This window comes from Otolemur garnettii, unplaced genomic scaffold, assembly GCF_000181295.1.
Source record: "Otolemur garnettii isolate 467f Iridium unplaced genomic scaffold, OtoGar3 scaffold00040, whole genome shotgun sequence".
Classification (NCBI taxonomy): Eukaryota; Metazoa; Chordata; class Mammalia; order Primates; family Galagidae; genus Otolemur; species Otolemur garnettii.
The window spans coordinates 6,446,486-6,472,979 of NW_003852435.1; positions in this window are offsets into that span (position 1 = coordinate 6,446,486).

The window sequence follows — 26,494 nt, forward strand, 5'->3', positions numbered from 1 at the left end:
GAACAAGTATTGAAAAAGACTGAAGTAATATCATCGTTGGCTCCTCAAAGCCAGCCAAGTGGCAGCTGGGGCTCTTCACAGCTGTGACAAGTTTTCCCCAGCCCAGCTGGTGAGACCTGTGACTACTGCCAGTTAAATAAACTGATACGTTCCTGTTTTTTCCTGCATAGGACAACAAATAATGTTCCCTCTCTCATTACTTCCATTGACCTCAGTAATTCTGACGATATTGGAAAATCCAGTCAAACTTTCAAACAGCCCACCACACTTACTAATATCCATAGTAAATAGATTCCTTCCACTTTCTCTGAAACAGAAGCCACCTGGGCCAGTATCCCTGTTACCAAAGTCTTTAATCTCCGGATTAACACACACTGCTTTTCCTTATCTGACAGGTGATTCTCAGGTGATTAGCATGCCTCAGAGCAGTTGTAAAGATTCACACGATTGGCCACAATCACTGAAACTGGACTCCGGGTTCTCCAAGAGCAAATGGCCTCAAAGGCTTCAGCTTTCAGGTGCTCAAGTCACTGCCTCCAACCCCCAGCACTGTTTTCTAAGCCATGTTGAAATATTCCTATAACACTTAGGGATCATTTTTGGCATGTTATCAATTCTGTCATAGACAAACAGCTGTGCATGCTTCCTGTCTCTGTGTGTGAACCGTTTCGTGAGTGTTAGGTAGCCCCAAGAATCTTATCTACTGTTTTGTTTTTTGAGACAGAGTCTGATTCTGTTGCCCAGGCTAGAGTGCTATGGCATCATAAGTCACAGCAACCTCAAACCCTCAGGCTCCAGCATTTCTGTTGCCTCAGGTTCCTGAGCAGCTGGGACCACAGGCATGAGCCACCGTGCTTGGATAGTTTTTTTCAGTTTTTAGTAGTGACTGGATCTCATCCTTGCTCAGGCTGATCTCTACCTCCTGAGCTCACGGGATCCACCTGCCTCACCCTCCCAGAGTGCTGGGATTACAGGCATGACCCACTGTGCCCTGCCTGTTTTCATTCCTTTTGTATCTTCTCTACAAATCCCCTCTTCACAGTAGTTCTCCAAATCAGTTGTCTGCAATTTCAGTGGCTGAAATCAATCTCTGATGCAAATTCTACCTGTACAAAGACTTTAACAATTTGAGGCGAATGCCTTAGGTGTCAGATATGAATCTTTGTTCAAGTGATACAGTCAACTCACAACTCAGGACATTTATTAACTAAATAAATTTTTAAGAAATTATAGTTCTCTTATTATTTGTGACGGGCTCTGGTTATGTTTTTTATTTTCCATCCAACGTTATTTCATTTTTTAAAAGCTGACCAAAACCCACTAAATCAATTTCACAATCCACTAAATTTTTTTTTCTTTGACTCGGGGGATAAAGAAACAGCATTTAAAAATGAAGGATCATGGGATTAAATAATCCTTGTATGCTTATATGTATATATAACATAGTCAAGTCTAGCCTGGTGATTTGGGTTCTGAGGAATTTCATGTTTTGTTTGTACACGTGGAGAGAGGATTTTAGTGCCTGGCAGTAGATGTTGGAAGAATGGATGTTGTTTTCTGACTAGTACCCAAAATTTTGTAGAGAGAGGAATGTTTCCAAAAACAGAGATAAAAATTATTTTTCAGTACCAAAATATACAACACATACGTGAACAACAATAGGCAGTATATTCGAAGTTAGAATTGCCTTAGAAAATCCAGGGTGACTGTTTACCAAAATGATGCAAAAATATTTTCCTATTTAAAATGAATTCTATATCTCTATTTTAAAACACGGTGCTGATTCCTGCTACATTAACATTCTGGACACTGGAAATGTGCTAATACAAAGTCATGTAAATGTACAGGTCAAGGAGTTCATTTGGTATTTCTCTGGGCATGAGCACAAAGATGCTTGCTCCTTTCAATAGACTCTGTAATTCATTTAAGTATTACATTTTCAGCTCTCAATTAGGTTTTCAAATCTTAGTAATTTGATGAATTTTCTTACCATCATGTCTTACTTTTAATAATTTAGTCTCTGACTCTCTTCCTTGATTTTATGGGATGTTATCATGACCTACTCACTGATTTTAATATGCTTTTTATATTTATGTATATATAACTCTTTTGAATATTTAGTCTTTAAACTATAGATATCACATGAATTGGAAGTGTTTCTAAGTCTCTGCTGCAAAAACTAAGTATTCATGAAATTAGATGAAAGCTGTGAATTATAATTCTAGTTTATTAATAAAATAGCCTAGATGTTTCTTCACATCCTTATTTTGAAAAAGATGTTCAAAAGCTTCATGTCCTTGGTGATCATTTATTTTTATTTCAAAATAACATGTAGATGTAAAGTTATATTATGAAATTTCAATTCCCCTAATGGAAGGAACTTAGGGGGAAAAATCCCTGATTTAAAAACTTTTACTATCCTTTACTTTGCACAGATTTCTTTTCCTAAAAAAGAAAATCAGCTTAAAAGGACCTGAGTTAGAAGCTGGCTTTTGTAAAAACTGACAGAAGTTATAATAGAAACAAAATAATTATTGAACATTTGAATATGTTTAGCAAAACCTTGAAACAAGTTTTTCTCAAAGGTTAAAATGAATCTAAACATAAATTGCTTCACTTTCTTAGACTTCAAAGACTGAAAACTAGGTTGAGATCAGTTATCTATTGAAATGGAGACTTCTTCAGAGTACTAGAAAGTTAATGACAACAAAGTTTTATAAAGTGATATCGATGAGCATATAAACAACTTTGATTCACCTGATTGCTAAAGACATTTCATGGTCAAGTAATATGAGAAAAATAAAGTATTTTATATGTAATGAATTCTACTCTTTAGTATATTTATTCATCTTAGTCTAGGATACCAAATAAACAAAATAAAATAAGAGAACTTCAGATTTCAGCCAGGAGGTAGTAACCTCATTTCCTCCTCTTATAACTAAATAAAATAACACAGCAAATAAATGTACAAAGACTCTGAAAGGTAGGCAGAAGAAAGAAAATTACCCTAGACACTTCAGAACACTTGGTGAGAAACACCACCATAGTAAGTTGCCTGATCGGTTCCCATAACTCTGTAATGGGGTACTACTGATGCCACCAACCCAGAACCACCAGTAGGCATATCAAAAATGAGCTGCTCCAAGAAAAGCCTGCTCTCTGTGGACAAAGGAGCAAGAAAAGGGTAACCCAATACCCAAAGAAACCCTCTGAATTCACACCCCCAGAGTTCCAGCAGGGCCAAAAGGGAGCTGTTTATCTACCCACCACCTACCCCATAGAAGAAGGGAGTAAGGTCCAATTCCCCTAACATGAAGGGTTGGTCAAACAGATGTCTAATTGTTTTCTTCCACTGTTGAGTTAAGCAAACTTGTGGTGATTGATTAGTTACCATGCAACCTTCAGAGAAGTCTACAGATTATAACTTCTAATAATTGAATTGGATTAAAAATAATTAAGGGAATTAGAAATACCTCTCTTATTCCCCTACCACATTCATCCAAGAAATATTTTTGTATTGAGTATGAGCTATGTAAAATCAGTGTGCCATTTGCTGAAGATACAGCAATAAATGATCCGAAAATCACCTAAGAAGGAAGGAAATAATCAAGAAAATAAACCAAAAACATAAATGTGAGATGTTGATGAGTATCACAGAGAAACAAACGTATAGCATAGAATGGAAATGTAAAGTCTTGGGAAAAAGAAGACAGAGTTAAAATTTTTAGGTAGTATATCATTTGAGTGAAGACTTATGGAAAAGGCAAAATCAGTTTGGAAAATAATCACAGGAAAGCCATGAGAGAAACATGCCACTGTATTCAAGGAATGGCCTACTGAGGGAGGGAGTAGTCAGATGAAAGAATGGAAAGCTGTCAATTGGGTGTGTATAACATGGTGCAGTGTAGGGAACTTTGACTTGTTAGAACTCCAACTTTAATTCTGGTTTGCGATGGAAATAGTAAAGTATTTTTAGCAAAAGTGACATGGTCACCTTCCCTAATCCTAAGGTCACTCTGACGGCTCTGTCAGGAATAGACTATAGCAGTACCAAGGCAGAGGGAGCTATTCCAATATCAGGCATGATAGGTATGATATGATAATTGATTGGATTAGAGCATTGGTCTTGTAGTTGTTGGGAAGTGACTGAAGATAGAACCAATTAGGTGTGCTGATGGATAAGGTAAAGAATCTGAGAGATAGTGAGGAATCTAGGCTGACTCCAGATATATTTACCTGGATGATTAGAATATGGAGTTTCTATTTATCAAAATGAGGAAGACTATGACAGGTTCAGATTTGGTGGGGGATTGCCTTCCCCCCCACCGTGAGTTTGTTGCTAGTGCTGCTGTTCTTGGTACAGTGGGAGGGGAGAGGGTTTAGGAACAATAAAGAGGAACCAAAGAACAAAAGAAATAACCAGAGAGGCAAAATGAGCAGAATGACTTGGAAGTCAAATGAAGAAAGTATTTTAGAAAAGAGGCAGTGATTGAATGTTTAATGCTGCCGATATGTCAAATAAAATGGGACCAAGAATTGACTATTAGATTTACCAATGTGAAGGTCATTGGTGCCCTTGGCATGAAGTAGTGGGCATGCAAGATTGATTGATATATAAATTCAAGACAGTATTGGTGGAGAGGAATTAGGAACAGTAAGAATGGAAAATTAACATAAGGAGAAAGGGAGTGTAGACAACATAAAGAATAAAAATGACACCAGCTAAAGTTTAATGAGCCTTTCACATATGCCAGGGAAAGTGCTTTATGTATTTTGTTTCATTAAATCCTTATAACAAACGTAAGAGATATGTATTCTTACTATCCACATTTTGTGGATGAGAAAACTGAGGTACATCAAAATTAGGAAATTTGTCCAAGATCACAGAGGACAGATCTTTAGGCTCAGTGCTATGCTACCAGGTAATAAAACTATCATTTAAACATTTTTACCTATTTATGGGAATTAAAGCAAAAAGATCCATCAACAACAAACCTCATACGTGCATAGCAGGATGTCTGGTGTTGTATGATTATAGGAATGGTTAGTTCAGCAACTCAATAATATCAGAAGCCCTATTCTTGCTCTTTGCAAAAGGCTACAGCAGCTTAAAAATCATATCTTCATATGGCAACACTCAAATGATGAAAGGAAGAGCAAGGAGATTCTCATAGTATTTTAATCAAGAAAGAAAAGTTTCATAGAATTCTCACCTTTTGTGCCTTGTTGGCTAAGATGGAATATTTTACCAGAGCACTTGCTGTAAGGTAAGCTGGGAAAATGAGCACCCAGCCTTTTCAAGCTTTGTAATGGGACTTGGACCACACCAGCGAGAAAAGAGTGGAGAATATCTGCTTGAGTTAACTTTTTAGAACATTCAGGACAGGGCAGTGCCTGTGGCTCAGTGGCCAGTGTGCCGGCCCCATATACCGAGGGTGGCAGGTTCAAACCCCGCCCCAGACAAACTGCAAACAAAAAATAGTTGGGCGTTTTGGGGGGGGCCTATTGTTTCAGCAACTTGGGAGGCTGAGACAAGAGAATCGCCTAAGCCCAGGAGTTGGAGGTTCCTGTGAGCTGTGATTTCACAGCACTCTACCAAGGGTGATAAAGTGCAATATCTCATAGATAGATAGATAGATAGATAGATAGATAGATAGATAGAACATTCAGGACATGGGGATGCGGGGGAGAAAGAGAAAGAGAGGGAATACATCATGCAACAGTTCCTATTGATTAAATTGACAGCCAGAACTTTGAGAGGGTATTACAAAGGAGAGGTAAACTCTCTTAACTAGACTTAATATAAAACTGGAGCATTTGTGGTCAGCAGGGAAGTAGCCTAACATCTCCCAGTGCTAATCCACATGGAAAAGGAATTGGATACATACTCACTCATACAGCTCATGCCTTTATCCATTCATTTGTTCTCCCAAAGTTTATCCCAGACAAGTGCATATCAAGTTTGGCTCACAGTCAATGTCCTCACAAAATTTGCAGTTGCATATGGCTCCCGAAAGGGAAATTGTGTAATAAGACAATTATAGGAAAAAGATGTGTGTACTGTAGGATTATTACACTATTTATGTGCTTACTCTTTAACATTTCTCAAGTTCTAACCTAATTTCACTTCTTCAGATAGTCCTCTCCTGAGCGTGCTTTACTTAGGATGGCTTTCTCCCCTATTCTATTACATACACCATGCCTTAGTATCTTAGAATCCATTTGAGTATGTTGTCTCTATATGTTGCCAAACATGTTGGATTTTTAATTTGTTCATGTGTACATTGGATTAGACCAGATTTCCCAGGTCTATTCAACAGTAAACACTCCACAAATAATCTCATGGGAAAGCAAAACAAATGAAACAAATATAAAAATTTGTAAGCAAATGTGTTCAGTGTTATTTAACTTGAACCAAGAGATGTTTTCAATTGGTTCCCCTGTGGTCTACCTAAATTCTCTATTAGTAAAATTTAAAAGGGAAAGTGAGATAATTATCCTTGAAATTTTATTGGAAGAAGAGGTTGATGAAAAAGTTATTTGTGGCTCGGCGCCTGTGGCTCAAGCAGCTAAGGTACCAGCCACATACACCTGAGCAGGTGGGTTCGAATCCAACCCAGGGCTGCCAAACAACAACGATGACTGCAACCAAAAAATACCCAGGCATTGTGGCAGGTGCCTGTAATCCCAGCAACTGTGGAGGCGAGGCAGGACAGTCACTTGAGACCAGGTGCTGGAGGTTGCTATTAGCTGTGATGCCATGACACTCTACCCAGGGTGATAGATTGAGGTTCTGTCTCAAAAAAAAGAAAGAAAGAAAGAAAGAAAGAAAGAAAGAAAGAAAGAAAGAAAGAAAGAAAGAAAGAAAGAAAGAAAGAGTTACTTGTGACATAGTCATTGAATGAAGAATAAATAAAATTTAGTGTTTCTGGATTGCAAGGCTTAATATTATTAAAATGCCCACACAATCCCAAATGATATATGATTAAATTCAATCTGTACCAAAATCCTAATGACATTTCTTGCAGAAATAGAAAAAAAAAAAAAACTTCTAAAATTTATATGAATCTTAGAGACTGTGAGTAGCCACAACAATGTTGAGAAAGAAAAACAAATCAGGAAACTTCCTAATTTCAGAACATATTACACATCTGTAATAACCAAAACAGCATGACACTGGCATAAAGAGAGTCAATATAGAACAATGAAACAGAATGAAAAGTCCAGAAATAAACTCTCCCTAGGTGTTTAAGTGATCTTTGATAGTGAAGACTACACAATGGGTAAAAAATAGTAGCTTCAACAATTAATGTTAGTAAAACTGATTAAATCTGCATACAAAAGAAAGAACTGGACCCTTACTTTAGACTATATACCAAAAAATAGCTAGAAATTGATTATAAACACAAATATATAATCTGAAAGTATAAAACTACTGGGAGAAAACACATAGGGGAAATTTTATGATGTTTAATTGGCAATGATGTCTTGAAGATAATACCCCCAAAGCACAGTCAACGAAAGCAAAGTGGGGAAATGATAATACATCAAACCTAAAACCTCTGCACAGGAAAGGAAGCAATCCACAGTCTGTCAAAGCCCCCTAGGAAGTGGGAGAAAATACTTGTAAACCATATCTGTGATAGGGGGTAATATTCAACCTAGTTAACGAACTTTTATAATTTAACAACAACAATAATAAACCAAAACCAAGTAACAAATTAAATAGTGAACAAAGGACTTGAATAGACACTTCTCCAAGGAAGAGATACAAATGGCCAACAAACATTTGAAAATTTTTGGAAAAAAAATCAAAGCTATAACACCATACCTGTCATGTGAAACACACTAGTATGGCTCCCATTAAGAGTTTGCAAAAAGTAAACAGAAAATAGTAAGTGCTGGTGAGGATGTGGAGAAATGGGGGTCCTTATGCATCATGATTAGGATTATAAAATAACGAAGCTACTAGGAAAACACTACGAAGATTTCTCAAAAAAGTAAAAATGAAATTACTAGATGCTCCAACAATTCCACTTCTGAGTATATTCTATAAAAATTATAAATATGATCTCAAAGAAAAAATTACATACCTATGTTGAGGGCAGCATTATTCCTAATGGACAAGTGAAAATAACTTAAATGTCTATGAACAGATGACTAGATACAGAATATGTGGTATACACATACAGCGGGATATAATTTAGCTCTAAAAAAGGAAAAAATCCTGTCATATGCTACAACATCAATGAAGCCTGAGAGGAATGTAGTACAAAAAGGACAAATACTGGATGATTCCATCTAAACAAGGTAACTAGTAAGTCTCGTAGAAATAGAAAGTAGAATTATTGTTGCTGGGAGTTAGGAGGGGGAAAGAAAAGGGGAGGTGCTGATTAATGAATATAGAATACTAATTTGAAAGACGAAAACCTAAGAAGATCTGTTATACAATAATGTGAACGTAGTTTATATTCCCATACTCTGCACTTAAAAGTGGTTGAGATGCTAAATCGGGTGTTATGTGTTATTTACTGCAATATAAATTCAATTAAATTTTAGCAAAAAGTACATTGTTTTATTACCTGCTTTTACTGTGATCTGAACTTGCTCGACTATAATAAAAAATTTCCTATTGAACACTTACAACGTGCTGGAGTCAATGAAGGAGACTTAATACAGGCTGTTTATGATTGGATTCTAGCAAGGAGGAGATCAAGGTCGGAGGATTAAGCCTTTTGCCTAAAGGTGTGTGTCTAATAAGTAGTTATATTATTCAAACTGAGGACATCTGACTCCAAATGCGATAAGCATTTTTTAGTGTGCACTGTGGGGTATTGTAAACTTTAGTACTTTTGCCAGTCTCTTCAAGTTTGTAACTATACATTAGTTCATTTTATTTACGAAACACAATTTGTACATATGCGAGGGGTGAATGTAGATACTTCTTATCATTCGTACATCCTGCAATTCTGCCTCTAACAATATTTATTTCATTTGATCCTTTTTACAACTGCTTCTCATGGGTATAGGTTTATGAGGAAAGATAGACTTCTACCTCATTTTAATGACGAAGAAACCAATTATAGAATAATTTCAGATGATAAGTTTATCAAAGCAAAATTTTTGTTAATAGCAGAATCAAGAATAAAACCTACATATTCTTGGACTTCGGTGCCTTTCACAAAATGTATGTTACCAGCTCCCATTTAACAATTTTTCACATTATTAAAAAGAGGGTAAAAGTTTCTTCAATGCTTTACATGAAATTGAAAGATGAAGCCCAAGCTTTCAAAGACATTTCTAACAATGATCAGCTTAGGACTTTATTTTTCTTCCCATAGGTTAACATTATTTCTCATTGATGTTAATAGCACTTGTATGAAAAAATGTAAAAGTCCTGCTTAAATTATTTTTTTAAAAATGTTATCTGTTGCCATATATATATATCTATGGAAATAGAAATGACCCCTTAAAGCCTGTGTGAAACTAAGGCTTTAGTTAAATATCTGTTAAAAAATTTCTGTTGCCATATATATATATCTATGGAAATAGAAATGACCCCTTAAAGCCTGTGTGAAACTAAAGCCCATTCTTTCATTCACTCAGCTCATGGTATACCAACATTTCCTTAGGATATCTTAGATTTAAGTTTGATTGTTATATTTATCATTATCTGGTGTTTTAAATCAGTATTCTTTCTGTGTTGTTGCAAAGTCGCCCTGCTCCACGTCCCTCTGTTCCCTTCCTGCTGCCTTAGTTCTGCTTGGTGATGTATTGTTCTCAGACAGTTCTCTTGCTGGTGGCCTTCCGCAGAGGAGATGTGCTTCCTCAGCTGTTTATGTAGTTCTCTGACAATATTGTGTGTACTGCAAGCCAACCAAGGGGGGCTTTAGCTTCTTAGCCTCTTCTAATTATTCTGATTTGCACTGGTTTAAAGTCCATTGAACAGAGGCCGACAGGGGATCAGCTGCAGCTTGTACTATTTTTTTAAAGATTGATCTTTTCTTCCTATGTCTTACAAGAACAGTATCATTTTATTCTTCTAATGTATGAAGAACTCGATATTTCGGTACGCTTTCACTACATACAATCTTTTCCTCTACAGTTTCTATTCTATTAGTCCTTTTAAAATGACATTTGAAAATATGTCTCTAGTGCTATTTGTAGTGCAGTTTTTTTACTGGAAACATAAGCATGGCTTATCCCTCTATCTTGGTTCTGCTCTTTAAATAAGCATTTATGAGATCATGGGTATGTCGAGAAGTTAATACATAGATCATGGGCATCAAAGAAGGAAGGATCCAAAGCCAGCCAGAAATCTACTAACGTCAACTACATCTTCGTCGATAACATTAAAATATATAAATTTGAGAAGAGATTGACTGGGAAGAGAAAATGAATGAAGAGCTGGAAAATATATATTTAGGAGAATAAATTTTTAGTTATTATTTATTCAGACTTCAGAAAACAGAGACTCTGGGACATAACTGTATATCATTTTTTTTCTAATTGGTTCCTTATTAATCGTTTACTATTGTCCTCTAATTCTTTGTTCTTCATCCATAGATTGCAAAAGCTCAGAGAGCCTCATATGTGGACAGCCCTACCCATATACTAATGTCTCAATGACTAATGTGAACACAAATTGATAAATGATGGTATGAAAGTTTTAAGTTCTCAAAAATACTACAATGTTTTTAGCTTCAAAATATACTAGATATAGTACCTAGGTCTTTGAAGGCTCTTCTTTGTAAAAGAAAAGCCTTTTTAGAGAAAAAAAAAAAACTGAGAACTTCTCTCATGCAGCCAAGAACTTCTAGCACAAGCACTAATAATAATTTGTCTTACATTGAGCTAAATTTTTGCCTTCTTTATAATAGTATTTTATTAACATATTATCTTCCAGAGATAGTCTCTAAATTTATTGCAGATTATATTCCTGGAAAAGGAATTGTAATTTGAAATAATGGAACTCACATCTTATTTTCCCCCTGGAACAAAATTATAATAGGAGGTTACATTTCTAACCCTGAGAGGGCCAAATGCCCATTTTTATAGAAATAGCCACAAATATCACATTTAATCAAGTATAAATGATATACCTACATAATTTGAGGTTTTCAAAGGATATATACTTTGGAAAGGGAGAACAGCAGAGTAACCCATCACATAAAACTGCATTTATATAATGGAGTATAACAGAATACATTACAAAAAATAAAATAATGGATTATATGGTGGAGCTTGTGAAAATTATTTCAGAGGCACAGAACCCAGCCTTTAAACTCTGGCTCCAGTGCCATGGTAACCTTGTTCCTCCAATACCAGGTGACTGGCAAAAAATTCCTATACCCAAAGTATGTTGTTTCCTAGAAACAATACCTGAGTCCATGGAAACATCAACTAATTCCTTTGAAAACTTGTCAGCAAATGTGACTTCACATTCAGGATCCTCTGGTCACCACACGGAATACAAATGTTTCCAAATATGTAATCCGTCCCATCGGATTGCCCAATAATATTTTCCTCTCTCTTAACCTCATCTTATAATGTTCTTCTCCCTTCCTGACCTTTGTACCCAAACGTCTGGTTTCACTGAAAATTTTATTTAATACTTTATCTTAAACAAAAATACTCTTTCCTTAAAGACACCAGTAGCCTTGAAGTACTCACCCATAGATCCTATCTGTGGCAAAGTTACTTATTCATTGAAAGCTGGTTCTTTTTCTCTTGACCACACCACGTACACAGCCTTGGAGCTTTTGCAGTTAGGTATGACCAGGGGGCATATTTTGTCCAATGCAACGTAAGGAAAAGTGTTGAGTGGTGCTTTTAGTTATGGATCATAAAAACTTCTTACGTGCAGTCTTCCAGGAGATCTTTCTCTGTCCTGCTGGCTTCATTGGAGACCACCCCAGGGAAACCTTGGGAACCACTTGGTGAGATGTTAGTAGAGACAGGGCTGGAAGAAACCTGCGTCTCTACATCACTTCTTGGGGGAGATCAGGAGAGCTGATACCTGGGATTTTTACATGGGTGAAAAATAAACATTTTTTTTAATTTTAAGTCACAAGGTTATAGATGCTTTTCTGTTACAACAGCGAGCAATACCAAATGAATATACCACCCGTTCACCACACTGTAGTGCCCTAGGACAAAGAGGCATTTTTTGCATACTCTTTATTTTTTATTACTGAAAACCTTTTAGATTTTTACCTTTTTCTCTCCAGTGAGTTTCACCTCCCCTCCTATTCCTTCTCATGACTACAAAGTGGCCTTTATTATTACTAGAACATCCTTATCTTGTAGATATCAAATACAAGCCTCCCCCTCTCATATAACAGCCTCCTCTTACTAATAAGTGATTCATTCAGTTGTTGTTAATGAGCCCACTTTTCATCTTCCTGACATAGTCATTTCCATGACTGTTCCACTTCCTCCCTCTGCTCACATAACAGCCCTCTCTGTCTAGCTCAGGACACATGGTCCAGCACGTCCATCACCCTTTTCTCAGTATTGGCAACTCCATTTGCCAATTGAACCTTCTCAAGAGATTAGTGGCACGAACCTGCATGGATTGGTACCTTTATCAATTCAAGGTCTCTGATGTCAGTGAAGTTCTCAATGTGTCTGGAAATAATTCTATGTTTTCCTAATCAATGCTTTCTCCTACTCTCCACAGCAATTATTTAAAACTGTCTACATTTCTCCAAATCTGTGATACTGCCACTGCACCTCTTTCCTAGCCAGGGGCCTATTTCTTAATACTCGGAAACAAATATAAATTAGAAGGGATTGTCTAATAACTTCCTTAACTGAAACCTAAACTTTAGTCACATCTTCTCATGAAGGAAAATCTTTCTCCATTATGTTTTATCTTTTACCAGGGATAGGGTTGCTAGATAAAATACAGGATTCCTAGTTAAATGTAAATTCAAGATAATGGGAAAAATATACACATATATGTATACACATTTGAAATAAGTCCCTGGAAGTATTAATGATACATATTGTTAAAAAAAAAAAAACTATTTGTTGTTTATCTTAAATTTAGATGTATCTGGGTGTGTTGGATTTTTGTTTGTTTGTTTTATGCTTTTTATAAATATGGCAACTCGATTAATTCTACTTCTATCCTTTCTCCAGTTTTTCACTTAAATATCCGATTCTCTTTTCTGTCTTCATTTATCTTCTAAACTAAATCACTACGCCTTGGCTCCCTACCTCTCTCCAATGGCTGCCTGTCTCTCCGTTGCCCTTGTCAGCCTCCTAGAAGCTATGTATGCATACTGTTCTCTCTTACTCACTTTGCATTCAATAATGCGGCCTCTGCCTTCACTAATCTTCTAAATGTTCTCTCATTAAAATCAGCATTAATTTTGCCAAATCATATAGACACTTATTCTTGACCTTACTTGACCTTGAAGTTGAATTTGATCCTAGTGAACTACTCCTTCTTTCATGAACTACTGTCTTCCCTGGAAGACACTGGAAGCTCCTCTTCTTGTTCTCCTCTGCTTGTCCTTCATGGGTTTATTTTCAGCTTCCTTTCTTCTCACAAGCAAAATAGCCAGTGCCACTCATGTCCTTACCTCCTGCACTCTCCTAGGAAAGCATTTATACATAAGGCTTCAGTCCTTGTCTCAGGTGTACCTGGAGCCAAATCTTTCTCCTGACATTTACATGTGTATTTTCCATTGTCCTCCAGACATCTCTACTTGCATGTACTTCAAGACCATCAAATTCAACATGACTGAGCTAAGTTTATCATCTCTGCTACCAAAATGTATTTACTTCTTATATTGTTACAAGACAGCAAGAAACTGAGTCTCATCTCTGAACACCCCAACCCCTTCAAATCTCCTAACGAACTCTTCACAAATGTTAGGAAGTTTATTTACTTCACATATTTCAGATCAAGTCCCTCAGCTTTACCCTACTGCCTCCATTCTAAGACTTACACCTTGGTTTCATGCCCAGATTTCATACTACAATCCATAGACAGCCATCCCATGGGAGGATTGGGATTGGCTGCACATCTCTGCTCCATTCCTTTCACCAGCTCCTTAATGAGTAACAGAAAAGGTAGATTTTAAATTTTGATAGGGACCATTTTGCTAACACACCACAGTTGGTCTGAGAGGCCTCTCTCTTCATTATCCTTAGTGTCACTCAATTTTCACCAGGATTCAGAGAAATCCTGAATCCTTTGGCCCAGAGGCCCAGAATGTCAGACTATAGATTTGTTTTCATTCTGTCTTTCACCAGGAGATAGAAGATTCTTAGCATACATTCTTCTAATGACAGTCCCAGCCTCAGTTTCTAGCTAAATGTTATCATTTGGAGGTCTTTTTCTTATTGGTTTTTAATTATACAGTCCTTTTTCAGTGGTCTGCCAACTTACGATAACATAGTGGCCTTCATAAGCCTAAAGCTCCTTAGACCACATCTGAGGTCTATTGGTGTTATTTCTCAGACCTAAAGCATCTGCCAACCAATGCGTTTCTGAATGTTTTTCTTCAGTTTAGTTCCAAGTGGAGCCTCACTTCAATCCTGTGCACCTTTGTCCGACCTGAAAACAGAGGTGTAGTTTCATCTAGAGTTTTCACCAAAACATCAAAATACCAGCAGGTAAGTCAGTTGACACCATTTCTAGAGACTCTGTGTACATGGTTTGAAAAACATCTTAAGGAAATTTGTTCTTGATGAAATGTGTCCAACCCGTTTACACAAAGTTCTGATAAATATCCTTTGTCCCTTAAAGAGGATAACAAAATATTGGATGCCTTTCTTATTCTAGGTAACTGAAAATCCCCACCACAAACATGTTGCAAAACCACTCCACTGCTATGAATGGATTTATGCAGCCACTATAAAAACAAAGAGCTGTCACCACATCAACCAAATTCAAAATACAAGCTTTTGTATTCTAGGTGCGTGGTCTATAAAATCGTTGTCTCAAATCTTTGAAGAACTATGGTTGCTTAACTCACACCATATAATGATTTCTTCCTACATTTTAGGAAAAGAAATGAAGACATCAAATTACAAAATTTAGTTCTGATTCTTAAGTAAGCACCCAGAAAATCTTGTGTATCTTCCTCAGAAAGATTAATATCTTATTGTTGAATCGAGTAGAAAATATGCAGCTTACAAAGTTCATATGAGAATTTTTTCCCAAATGTGTGATTTAATTTACTGTTTCCATTAAAATACTAAGAGATCTGCCTTGGAAACTGCCTAAAATCATGACTGGCTGCTTTCACTATTGATGTTTGTCTATAAGAGAAAGATTAGCAATGTCCAGATAACAGATAATCCACTGGTTGCTAACTTTCTGTTGTTCTAAATATCTGATTTGTGCCTATTTTAAGTAACTGAGAATTAGGCCAACCATAGAGAAGGGAGTTGTTATTTTAGAGTCAAATGCTTAACTGAGAGATGTGCCTGGAATAATGAGTTCAATGATCCAAGCCACAAGAAATGTGTACAGGTATGGACTGTACACTTCCAAAACGAATATCTAGGTGTAGTCCTCATTGCTGCTAAGTGTGCTTTTTGTGAAATAGTGCTGCCTGCATTGGTGGATAGAAATACTCTTCACATTTGGAGCAACTGAAAGATACAGCCAAGAACTCTAGAATGTGTTCCCTCCTGTTCTTCCATCTTCATACCTTTTATTATGGGGACGGTATTTGGCTACACTTACAGCCAATTAAAAGAACACTGTAATATTGATCACTGGTTTCTCAGGCTCAGCTCCACTGTACATGAGGAGGTCTGTTTTGTGCTTTGTAAGATATTTAACAGCATCCTTGGCCTCTACCTATCAGAGTTGTGATGATGAAAAATGTCTCCAGGTATTGCCCATGTACTCTCAGTAGTGGTGGAGGGCAGTCAAATTGCCCCGGGTCAAGAACCACTGTTTATATGTAATGTGTCATTAATGTGTGATAAAATCTGCTATTCCTGAGGCATAACTGCTCTTCCACACCTTAGAAAGTTCAGGTCCTTACCATAAGGGCCTACTTCTCTCCATCTCCTACTTTCTGAAAATTCATGTGACTCTGTAGGCTCTTTGCCAATCTGACACTAGCAGAAAGAATGTTAGTTAAGGGCACTGGTTGTATAAGCCAGGGCTGCTGTGAACTCTTTGGGTAACCACAGCCTGTCATCCTCTCAGCCTTCTCAGTGCTTCACCAGAAAGTTGTCCCTTGACTGAGATCAGGGACAGTAGTAGGCACATCCCCTTTGTCTTCACTGAGAAATAATAAATACTGATTATAGTCACCAAGATTTGATTATAGTCGCTGTCAATGTCAGTGTTATGTCCAACGTGACATTGGCAAGGAAACATAAGTCAGGCAGTCATCACAGTTCACACTTGAAATGGAATTCCCTCCACAGAGGGTTCTCAAAAATGTCTAGGATAGCCCAAGTTAGCACTAGTTTAATAAGCAGGGTATCAGAGCTCACTGTTATATTGTCTATAACTTTTATAAATTCTGAGATTTTTTTTTTCTGCAGTTTTTGGCAGGGGCCGGGTTTGAACCCATCACCTCCGGTACATGGAGTTGGTGCCCTACTCCTTTGAGCCACAGGCACCACCCTAAATTCTGAGATTCTTTTCCTCCATCCTTTCCTTGATCTCATTCTGTTTCCTCCTAGTCTTTCCAAAGTGGTATCAACATTGCTAAGAGTTAGCAAACTTAATACAGAATCATTTTCTAGTTATTTCAGAAAAATTCAGAATGTTGGCTCAGTAAAAACCCCACTCAAACTCGCCATTACTCCAGAGGCCTGTAAGGCTAGACTTACATCCTGAACAACAGGTAGCAATGAGTCTCAGAATTGCTTTCTCACTGTAGTCTAAGACTTCAAGAAGTCATTTCTCAAGGTCTTATAAATTCCTTCCAAAAGTGCTATCAACCTCACCACATAGCCCAGTAGTCTTGATTCCTAACTACTTTTTCGATGACTTTCCTGAATGGTGGCAATTTTTTCTGGAGATGCTGAAAGAAGTACTTTGAAACTGAAAAATAAAATAAAATTAAGTAAAAAGTTTTAACCCATAATAAATGTAGTCTGTCTTAACTTCTTGGAGATAGATATCTTGTAGTATCGCCTCTCTAAATCAAGCCCCGAAAACTGCTGTCTCCTTACCAAGCCAACAGGGACTTCTGGTTCTGGCTGTGCGTTTAGTGATGTAAACTCCACATATATCTTAATCTTTCCAGATTTCTTAGATTCCACTCTGACTAGAAATAAACTTGAGAACCACACAATGGTATTAATTCACATTTCTTTTATCTGGCCTTAAATCATTGCCTTTTGACAGAGTAGATTCCCTAAAATGCCCCGGGTTCTGTAGCTATGTTTACTCTATTCTAATGTTTTTTACTTATACCCCACTAATGGAGAAGGAGTTTTATCTTTTCATCCATTTCTGCAATCCTGGAAAATCAGGTAATGCAAAGCTCTGCATTTTAATTCTAAAGCACCTATTCCTTGTCAGGAGCCTGACAAGTGGGCTTAATTGGAGACTACCTTGCTGTGTCAGCTGACTTCTATTTGATGACATGTACTAACCCAGAGGCCAGATGTAGGGAACTTAGCTGAGAACCATTTTATTTCCATCCAAGATGGAATAGAACTTGATGAGTTCACTTACTTCAGTCAAGTTTGTGAGGCCTGACAAGTCTCATAAAGAAGCACATGCTACTGGGTGGCACCTGTGGCTCAGTGGGTAGGGTGCCAGCCCCATATGCTGAGGGTGGTGGGTTTGAACCTGGCCCCAGCCAAACTGCAACAAAAAGGAAGAAACTCTTATTACTTATGTCATGGCTAAAAGATTAGTAACCGGACCCTTCTTCCTCTAGTCTTGGGCATTTCAACAATCAATCCCTAACAATACACCACAAAAGTAACCCACTGGTCTTTAATGTAAGACTAGTAAGTCTATTATTGAAACATAGAGGCCCTGAAGGGGGTGTAAAGAAGGAAATAGTTTTGGTCTTAACTATTATAATTGATATGAAATCCTTTGCCTCCTTGCTTTTTCTTTGTCATGACAATAGGGATCCAGTCACCTTGGCAAACGGATCTTGTCCATAAGCCTGTACCTTGCTGTTACTCTAAACCTATTTTTCTCTTTCTCAGTAAATCTTCCTTTACTTGCTAAAACTTTACTTGTTCTTTTCAATTGTCTCAGTGACTACCTCCAGCCACCACCGTGCCATTCTAACAGAGTCATTGGAAAACACAGACCCGCTTTTCAGATAATGAGACCCAGCTTTATAATTGTGAGCTGCGTTTTCTGCAATTTTCTGAGGGAATTTCTTTTTAACTTTCAACGACTGAGCATATTGGCAAATACTTGACAGCTCATATCTTAATAAGCAACAAAGACCGACTGATCAATAAACTGTGAAATGACAAATATTAGCAATTAGTGTTGGGTTTCAACTGTAGCCACATCTGAAGGTAAATACTTTCCCAAGCTTTACTGCTTTATTTGAAGTGCTGGCAATATGGCCAGGCTTTGCTGCTGTATTCCAAACACAATGAGCCTGGAGACCCCCATGTATTAATTACTGCTTACTACCCTGACCAGCATACAGCAGCATCAGGCTTTTGACACGGTAACTTCTTAATCACTAGGAAAACTGGCACCACTTTCTCCTGTGTTGGGTATAGTTCAGTTAGCTCCTACTTGAGTGCGCTTTGTCTCTTTTATTTACTAAACATACATAGCATGTATTTGTGCTGCTCTGTTATTTAGGACAAATGTTCGTCTACTTTTTCCTCCTTCTTACAGTACACAGAAGAAGTATATAGGTTGCGTCTCCTCCGTGAACTAATCAGATTCATAAAAGAGAAGGTGAGGTTGTCCTTAAAATTTCTAGAAGAATTTTATGACTAAATCATCCTCAAACTGAAGAAATCATACCAATTAATTTGGTAAAATTAAAAAGTTACCCAACTGCATCTAGTAACTATAAAGATTAAGTAAAATTAATATTCTCAGAATTTAAGCCATTATTAGGAAACAAAAAGTACTCAGTGGTTCAAATCTGAAAGCGAGAGTTTCAAGTAGTGAATATAAAATAAATAAACAAAACTGCTTTATACAGACCTTCATTACATCATAGCTTTGTAGCTTGAATTCACCACATTGCTTCATTTCTAAAATATGGACAGTAATAAATGCACTTTGTAGGCTTTCATGAGAGTTCAATGGGTCAGTATATAAAAAGCATTTATAATAAAGCCTCAGATGTCATAATATCCAATAAATATTAGCAACATTAGCTGTGTGATTGTTATTGTAAATAATTTCACTAATATTTACAGTGTTTCCACTGTGTGAAAAGTGATTGTAATAAAAAGCAATGTATGAATCTTCGGAGTGACAATCAATTTTAAAAGTTCAGATCGAATTTTATCACCCAATTCTTTCCCCCTCCACCATTTTCACAACTTCAGTTTAACCACCTGAATTCAAAATTATACTCCTCAGCAATTTAAATTATGCCATTATTCCTTTGCTCATTTTTTATCACAGATTTAAGCTCCACAGTGCCATGAAACCTGCAGACACAGAAGTTCATGATTTATGTATGTATTTGATAGCCTCACCCCTGACATCCTAGCCTCAAATCTAGACTCTTAAACTGCCTACTTAGCTCCGTTAACTGATTTTAATCTTGCATATTAGAGGAGCCAGTCAAATGTTCTTAGGCATTATCATCTTGGCACTTTAATTGAAATATATCTTTACATTTAAAAAAATGGAACATAACAGTGAATAAAAGTAGCCCTTTATTCACACAGTGTATGCTAATGTTGACCCAACTGCTCTTGGCTTTTCAAAGGACTCCTGTGATTTCCTGGAATTTCCTGAACTCAGCACTTTGATGACCATGGATGTTTTAACTTCATTGCTCTCCCAATTGCAAAGGAGCTTTTGACATTTGGATTTTGTGTTCATTTAATGGCAACTGCAATTAAAGCCTTCCCACATCAATGAGCTAACTTTGTAAGGCCACTTCAAAGGGTGAATTCAATATTCAGATTGCATGATGCTTATTGATCTGTGCGCTACTATTTGTGTAACTGGAAAACTACTTGTTAGAATTTTTCCTGACACAACTGATACAAAATAGTGATCAGAACTAATGTCACTCCAGTACTGTGCCTTCATGTAATGGGAACACAGGTGTTTAGCACGGTTAGCATGAGGTGTATGTAGAGAAAAATAGCCAGACTCTCAAGGCTGACTAAATAATGGTTATTTAGAGAGGATGAGTATCTAAACTGCAAGTATAGATTCCTCAAAACCTGATTTAATCAACTTGAGAATCACTTTTAAAAGGTCTCCCAAGATATTGGAAGTTTGGGCAGCTCAGAAATGATAGGTTTCCTCTTGAGTCCCATGAACTCTATTGGACTTAGGAATATTTGGTTTCCCGCCTCCTCCCCCCCCAACTTTCATAGGCAAGAAGAGAATACTTCATTTAGTAAGTTTTATGGACATTAAAAACTATGATTTTGGTGCAGCTACAAATATTTACAATATTTACAAGGATACATGTCAAATCTATTAAGTATAGAGTATAAATGTCTTAACACAATAATTAAGTGAGGTGAAAACTGTATTAACCAGTTTGATGTAAGCGTTCCAAATTGTCTATAAAATCATTGTACCCTATAAATGCATTAATGTACATAGTTATGATTTAATAAAAAAAAGTTAAGAGAAGAAAAAACAAATATTGACAATTTGATTTTTACCAGATAGAAAGACGTAAACTAAGACAACACACACCAGAACAACTTGAGAACGCTTGTTTCATGCAGACTTTTTTGAGATTACATTTACACATAAAAAGTTGATTGGAGAATTATTATAATTATCTATTATAGATAAGTATGCCATTAAACATTTCATCTCTGCCAAAACATCTATTCACATAATTTCCAACGTTTTTTCCTAATGTGCTTACTGCATATCAAAACAGAAACAACAAAGTCATCTTGAATTATCCAGTAAACAGCTAAACGACAAAATGGAAGTTTGAACTCAGCCAACATTTAACTCAGCCTAGGTTTGGTTTCTTTTCAATGACCAAAATTTCAAACAATATATATATTTTAATTAATTTTTACCTTTATATTTCTTTTTTTTTTTGAGACACTTCTATGAGCAAGGATTAATAGAGAATATGGAATAATCATAATCATTTGGAAGGCAGGTACCCTTTTTCTAAAATGTTCTTATTCTAAGTAGAAAGAGGAAAACAAGTAAATATCCTCAGGTTCTCTGTCCTGAACTTGATACAGAAGTGATTGAAAAAAAAGCATTAAATTTCTCCTAGTATTCAAGAGAAGTATTCAAGCTAGAAGATATATAAAAGAAGACAACTTAGCCATGTACTCCTGACAGTTCATCTTTGCCTTAAAATACCAAGAGGCAAGAAAGAAGCAGACTTTTGCTAATATTCTGTCTCTTTTAGCTACCAGAATGCGCAATTGGTGAAGATACGTGAGCAGGCACCAAACACTGGTTTCAATGTCATTAAAGAAAGCATATTTCTGAAATGTAACAATAATATAATTTATATAATTAGGTCCTCATATAGTTTCTTACAATTGTTAATGTGGTTATTATTATGGAAACACTGAGATTCAGAAGGTTCAGTGACTAACCTTGAGTAAGTTGGCCAGTCACTGGTAGAAATGGGACTAGCAACAGGTATTTTTACATCAACATTATACACCTGTGGGAAATAAGCAACTTGTGTATGGAGAAGAGAATGTGGAGAGAAGACAACAAGCAAATATCAGCAAAATATACAATATTTACTGAGATTCATGCCTTGTGTTTGTAGGGTGTATGTATACAAGTAGAAAGAGAGAAAAGCCATTAGAGGAATAATTATCTATCTTGTTCTGGAAGCCAATAGTGGAAAAAGAATCATCAGGACAACACACGACAAATACAGGACAATAAAATACACAGTCACACACACAAGCTGGCTTTATTTCACAATGCTTAAAATATAACAAGATCATTTTTTTTTTTTTTTTTTTGCAGTTTTTGGCTGGGGCTGGGTTTGAAACCATCACCTCTGGCATATGGGGCCAGCACCCTACCCCTTTGAGCCCCAGGCGCCACCCAAGATCACTTTTATTATTTTTTTTTTCAGAAAGATTAGGTGTTGGACAGTTGCTTCACAAGTTGAGTGATAATTCTAAAACAATACATCTAATTCTGTTTGATAACTGCATCTGCTTTATGAAAGGACTTTTATCTAGGAGATAATAATAGGCTTTTTCAAATGCATGTTTTGATTTTTTTCTACTATCATTAAAAAAACAGATAATATGAAGAAAGAAAATTTACCTTTCTAAGATTTTGATCTACTTATGATTTGTCTAAGTAATATTATCAAAAGGTAACTATTTCTATAAATATTTGAAATTATATATCTGAAGAGTTTATGCCCATTTTTTTGGATGTGAATACAGATATTATTCTGAAGTCCTTTACTTTAATTATTTCCTATTATAATAAGATTTCTCTGTACCATGTTTCTAAGATGCATAGGTTAGAAAAAATGGTTTTTGAAGCTAATTTTGAAAAAGAAAACATGTCTTAGTCATTCGTTGATTTACTCAGTTCATTCATTCATTCAATACTATTTCTGAGTAACTACCCCATGAACAACATTGCCCAGTTCTAGAAATGTCAAAATCTAGAATACATATTCCCTCCCCAAAGTAGACGAGTAACAGAGACAGATAATTAAACTGCAGGTAGCTCTAGAGTGTAGGGTAACTGTTGGAAGTTCAGCGTGCAGAGGAAGCATACTCGAGTACTTTTAACCCACACTGGAGAGGTCAAAGGAGGCTCCCCCCAGGAGATGGCATGAGTAGGATGTAGCCAAATACAATGGAGTAGGTGATGGTAAGGGAGTTATAGATGACTATGTCTCTACAAGATACTCTTAGGGAGCATATTCAAGGCATATTGAGTGCAGAGTGGCCAGGGCTGTGAGTAATATTCAGTACTTTGCCTGGAACATAGCTATGTAAGGAAAGATGAAAGGAGACCAAAAAATAATAGTGTTTTAATCACATCAGAAAGAGACTGTGCAGTATATTAGAGAATTATGCAATATTTACTGAAATAAACATCGCTGTGAAAGATATTAGTATATATACAATCTTGTCCAACACCTGACTTGTTGCTCCAGAAAGAGTTATGTCTATTGATTTATAGATTTATAGTTTGGAATTCATTTTAAAGTATCCACTAAGATTCTCCAGTATGAGAGTCACAAATATAAAGAGAAACCCTTGCTGGTCAGAAAAATATTTTCTATTGCTCATCTTCCCCACTCCTTCTCACCATAGATTGGTTCTGCATAATTATCTTTAGCACTTTTTTTTCAGGAAGGTTAGTTTTCTCTTCCTAAGCGATGGTAACAAATATATGTCATGAAGAATAGGGATTGATAATCCTTGTAATTTCAGCTATGCTAATGTAACTACAAATGCTATTTATATTTCTTATCTATTGAGGATTTGTCACAACAAAAAATACATAATCCAGGTAGAACATGAAAAGTACAGTTGCAAGTAGTCCTCTCATCAAGGCAGTTTACACTTTGTTGTTGGTAGAATATTGCTAAGTTGTTTGCCTGAATAATGTGTGAGGTAAAGAATTTGACAGGTTAATTATACATTGCTTTAAAAAGTATTTCCTAGCATTTTATTTAAAATTGGTTGTGTCTTAATATCTTCAATTCTCCTGTAGCTTTTTATATGGAACCACAAAAATATCTACCTGTCAGAAAAGTTTCATCAGATTTTCTCTCTGTATTTCCGGACCTTTGCTAATACGATCTGTTGGTTTCTCCCCAAGAGAAGACGAGTTACTGATCTGAGGGGCCAATGCCTGGAATGTTATCTGAGGACATGTTTTATTACTAATGCCTTAGAAGTCACGAGCCCATGCAGTTTGCAGAATATAAATGCATGTATGGAGATTTCTGGCTGACCATCCTCTTCTCTCAATTTCTTAAAAGTGACCTGTGTTATACCGGAATAGGGTACAATCTCCTTATTTTTTATTCAGGAAAAAGGAATTGGAACACGTTTGGTTTGGCTTTCATGGTTTACGCATGGTTGTCCAATTTGGCTTTTGTCACAGCCGTAACTCAGGATTTACCCTAATTAAGGATGTACTCAGGAAATGAGAAAGCAGTGTATTCTTTCCTGTGTGGTCGTGGCTTCTAGTGAGTGTCATTCTCTCAGACAGAATCTCCAGGAGGAGTCCTGAAAGTCAAAACTATTGAGAAAGTGGTTATCACACAGCAGACCCAACAGTGGCTAACCACACTCTTCACGCTGTGTTTTCTAATAGTTACAAGGCAATTCCCTGATTCATGGTCATCCCGAAGAGAGATATCCACAAATCCATTGGTCAGCATGTATGAGACGACTGCCATGACTCTTTCTTTCCCATCCATATCTGTCCACCACACTCTAGATTCATATTTTCAAATCTGTAACATCACGAATTTTGTTATGTATTAATGTCATAAACATACAAAGACCAAAAAGTTCTGTCCTTCTAAAAACCTTCTTCTCCTCAGTCATACTTGATTTCTCCTTCTCTCATCCCTTACCCTTCATCTAACCATCACAAAGTACTCGTGAATGTGCCTCCAAAATGCACCTTGGGTCTCTCCACTTCTGTTTCACTGGGTGACACGCTACTCCAATCTCTCTCTCATCAGTTCCTATCTCCACTATCGCAATTACCTCCTAACTGCTCTTCTTGTTTCACATTATTATAACAGTTCACTATTCAAAATTCTCCAATGTTTTCCAATCTTAATCGAAAACATCCTTTATTCTTACCCTTATTAACACCCCACTTATTGGCCCTGAAACTCCTCGCCCAACTCCATGCCTTGCCACTTTCTTTCCTCCCCACTCTCCATGCCACAGGCCCACAGCTGACTTTTTTTCACTGTGTTTAGAACATAGCAAGATCACTTATATTCACCAGCTATCCTAGGCCTCTGCACCAGCCATTCCGTCTGCCCAGAAAGTTTTTTTCTTTTGCCAGTTCATGTTGGTCTTCACCAAAATTGGAAGCTTATTTTATGTATATATAAATATATAGAGAGAAAATATATATAACTTCTATGAATTCATAAATGAATTGAAGCAAGACATTTTGCAGTAACATCTTCCATAGATTTTCAAACATAATTCTTCTTTAACCATCTCTAATGTCTGCTTTAATTTTCTCTTTACTTAATGATTTCTTAGAAGGGCATTATTATTATTATTCCTTGAAATTATGTTCAAGATCAAGGTAGTATTTTCTCCTTCTATTATAAATCAATTAATTTTATCAATTTAATATAGATTTATTTGCTTCTTGATCAGAATATGTAGCTAAAATGACTCATGATACTGGCAGTTTGGTAATTTACCTTTGCTATTATTTTTTATGATCTATTAGAAAACATACTTCAGGGCTGGGCTCGGAAGCTCATGCCTACAATCCTAGCACTCTGGGAGGCCGAAGCAGGTGGACTGCCTGAGCTCACAAGTTCAAGACCAGCCTGAGCCAGAGTGAGACTCCATCTCTAAAAATAGCTGGGTGTTATAGCACCTGTAGTCCTAGCTACTTGGGAGACTGAGGAAAGAGAATCACTTGAGCCCAAGATTTGGAGGTTGTTGTGAGCTGTGACACCACGGCACTCTACCAAGGATGACAAAGTGAGACTCTGTCTCAAATTAAAATAAAATCAAATAAAAAAACATATTTCAGGGTATTAGACAAGACTATATATTTTGGTATACACATAAACACACATAATGGTTGTGAATCTAACATTAGTGTTAGTATAGAAACTAATGAGAAACCATAGTGTTTAAAAATTCCTCTGAGAATGTTCCAGTTTGGTGGGCCACATACCCTCACTCATAGCCCGTAAGGACACTGGAACACCTGATGGGCCTTCTGATGACCACAGGATGAAGTTACTTGTTTATAATCAGAGGACACCTTTTATTTTCTATTTTCAAAAATGTATCTTTAAACAAGAGAAATATACTAACCCTAGTGATATATACTATGATGGAGAATGGAAAACTAAAACCCAATAAGGCTCACATCTCAGAATCACTTTGTGAAAATGTTCACTGATAGGAACTAGTCTGATAGCAATTACTTATGTTATTTAATTTGTTATTTTGATCCTGATCTCTCTCTCTCGCTCTCTCTCTCCCTCTTTTTATATTCTAAGTTTATTTTTCCATTTAAGACTTTTTTGACATATGTTTTATTTTACCTAGTATTAAAATTCACTTTCATCAATTTTTTGAACTTGATAAGTATCTTTGACAATCTTTTCTGTTCGCCTAACTGCCTTTGTATCTTTGTTTTAGATATAATCTAGTAAAGAAA